This window comes from Phyllostomus hastatus, unplaced genomic scaffold (assembly GCF_019186645.2).
Source record: "Phyllostomus hastatus isolate PE091 unplaced genomic scaffold, TTU_PhHast_1.1 phas_contig_58, whole genome shotgun sequence".
Taxonomy (NCBI): Eukaryota; Metazoa; Chordata; class Mammalia; order Chiroptera; family Phyllostomidae; genus Phyllostomus; species Phyllostomus hastatus.
The window spans coordinates 51,725,073-51,728,406 of NW_025333916.1; the positions used below are offsets into that span (position 1 = coordinate 51,725,073).

The window sequence follows — 3,334 nt, forward strand, 5'->3', positions numbered from 1 at the left end:
GTCCTTATCAGTCTTTTCTAGTACATCCATATATTATAAAAACAGATATATTATTGAAATTTGTGTATTACCTCGTGAGTGGAAAGTCTTTGTGTTTTATTTTCGTTTTTGTTTTGTATTATTTTCCAAACATTTAATTCTGTTCCAACCCCAAAGAAGGGAATAAACCTAAATGTTAAAAATAAAAATTGCTCAAAGTCCAAGCCATTATAAAATTAAGCCCCCTCCCTTAGCAATAAATACTGAAATGAGGCTCAGCTAAGGAGACAAGAACAGGAACATTGGGGGCTCTGTTCCATGGCAAGATCCCAACACTTCGACCAATTCCATTCTCTGCCTAAAGCATAAAAGAGCAATGAAAAACACAGGAGTAGGTGGCCCCAGAGAGAGCTAGAACCTGTTAACAAGAGAGAAAGAAAGGACACAGAGCAACTTACAGGGCAGAGGAAGGAAAGGTCATCTAAAATAACTCCTCATTCTCCATGAGTCACTGGATGTGGCCAGTCCAGCTGATGAGTGCCTACAGCTTCTCTCTGGACCTCCACTCCCTCCTTAGCGTGCAGGTTAAGTAAGGTCATTCACATCATGGCCATGAGACTGCTATAGCAACAGCCTGGCTGCTGGAGCCTTGAGACTTCCCATTCACCACAAGCAGGAGAGGTGTCTCCACATGACCACTGGAAAAGGAATAGTCCTTTCCTTTGTGCTGACTTCAGTGAAACAGCAGATTGGGCTCAGGGAGGATTACAGAGTCCCCAGTGAGCACTTCTCAGCTCTGCACCATATTACACACCATCATAGCATAGCAAGGCCCACCTGAATCTACCAGGCCACGTATAAAGGGACTTTCTCCTGTGTGGTAAGGCTGAACACCACCTTTCCCAGGACCACAGCACCACCGTTCACACCAGGCTGCAGTGCACTCAGCAGCTTAAGCTGCAGGGTCACCTTCTGCCTGGAGGCTGGCTGATAGCGCCCATCACAAGGGCCTAGATGGTCTGGGTGCAAGCTTCCCAGCATGCTCTGCAGCTTTTTGGTTTTCACCTTTCCCTTGCTCTCAAGGAGGCTGTTTATCTATTCAGGAATTTCAGAAGTTGTTGTTCTCATTGTTGGGGCTCTGGCTGGGCAGAGTACAGTGCTGTTTCTCAAAAGAAGCCCTCCAGGGCCTCCCCATAATGCTCTTCATATTTATGTAATGTTGCCCTGTTCAGGTGAAGATCAGGGTTGCTGGAAGCTGTCCTGTCAACCTTCTCTGTTTGCACATAGGCACCGAGGGCTTGCTGGGAGATCTTAGGGTTCTGACCACTATTGAAATACAGAGAAAGGCAAGCATTCCCCAGTATATACCAGGAGCAGCCATCGTGGATATCTATCTGCACAGCCAACTTAGCCTGTCAGATGTGTCTGTGACATGGTGAGAATGCTCATCCCCAGAGTCCGTCTTTAGCTGGCAAAGCACTACTGACAGGTTTTGAAGGGGGACTTTTTCTTGCAATGGGTGAATGTTCCTGAGAAGCAGGTGGGGGCAGCTGCAATACCCCACTTTTTCCAGGGAGTCTGGAGCCCAGTTGGTTCCAGACTTCCACCAGCTTGGGCTCCAGCTTCACTGCCTTTGACAGAAGCTCCTCAGCCTTAGGGCTATAGTCAGGAGTCGCATTCAGTGCCTCCCCAGTCAGCACAGAACTTGGACCTTGCCCTGAACAGAGCCCACTACTTCTTTCATCTGCTGCAGAGTCTTCTCCATCTCCTCACACACATCTTATTGCTTCCTCCTGGCATCCTCAACACTATGTGTCTCAAAATAGCTCTCTTGAAATGTATAGAGTCGGTCTGCCAGTTTCTACAATTTCTGCAAGATCCATTCTGCTTCTTCATCAGCCATCATCTCTCAGCCACTGTCCTGTTTGTTTTTTATTTTTCCTCCCAAAATTTGGGAACTTGTTCAATGGACCAAGAAACAAGAAAGAGTATAATGCTGATTTAATCTATATTGAAAATGTGTTTATCAATTATGTTAACACTAAATTAGGGGAGGAAAAGGCAATACTAAATGTAAAACAATGGATTGGTTATAATATAAAAGAAACACCCACTAAAGAGTAATATCATTGAAAGATTCATGTCTTCAATGTTTCAATGTTTTGTCAATCATTGACAAAAATGAGTGTATATATGTACTATAAAAGGCAATATAAAGATTCCACACAAAAAAATTAAAAGGAGAACTACCATATAACTCAGCAATTCCACACTGGATATACTCAAAGGAAATAAAAATATGTTATTGAAGAGATATATGCATTCTCATGTTTATTGCAGCATTATTCACAATAGCCAAAATATGAGAATAATCAAAGTGTCTAATGAACAAAGTATAGTTTATATGTAGTTATATATAATGATAGATATGGTGATTAACTAAATTGGAGGAAACCTTTATGGTAGAGTTATATATCAAGTCATCATGATATACATTCCAAATATCTTACACCTCTACTTTTCAGTTATACCTTAATAAAGCTGAAAAATATAATCTTTTAAAAACAAACAAAGGAAAAGGTTAACATCTCCTGGGCTCCTTGAAAAAACACTCAGGTTCAGATTTTTTTCTCACTTTATAATCACATTAACAAGCAAAATTGCAGCTTCTCATTTTTACATAGTAGACTTTCAAAAACTGTCCAGGTATTTTTAGTCACCATTTATGATGCAATTAGTTTCATAACCAAAGCCAAAGTAGTCATTTTCAACCATAACAAAGTTCTAAGGCTTCTACAAGTTCAAAAAATTCAGACATAGATAAAGTATCTATTATGTATGGTCAAGTTAATAGATAATATTGCACACCATCACCAGAATTCTAAAGAAACATCAAATATGTGTGCATACATGTATGTATGTGTATGAAAGAGTAGCATGAAAATAAGAGCCTAGATGGGAAGATTCAATGCTCACCTAATAGGAATTCCAGAGACAAGATAAAGGAGAGAAATAGAAAGAAAAATATGTAAGAAGAATATTGCTTACATGTAAGAATTTCCCAGAATCATAGAAAAACACAGGTCTTCATGTTTAAAATAAACTCCAATTAGTGAGCAGAATAACTAAAAATCTATTCTTGCTCATGTAAATCACAATAAAACTACAAATGAAAAACTGTATGACCTTTTACAAAGAGATAAGACCAGACCATTAAGCAATAATTTTAAAATGTAGAAGGAAAATAGTTAGTCCAGAATTTTATACCCAGCTAGTCTAACTTTTTGAATAGAGGGAAAAATTTATGAATAGTACTTGAGGATATATGAAACCTAAAACCTTAAAAAGCATGATC

General features: G+C 39.5%; 1 pseudogene; it reads right to left on the minus strand.

The window, feature by feature from the left end:
* Positions 1–583: 583 nt before the first annotated feature.
* LOC123824572 lies at positions 584–1,885 on the minus strand (annotated as a pseudogene).
* Positions 1,886–3,334: the final 1,449 nt, after the last annotated feature.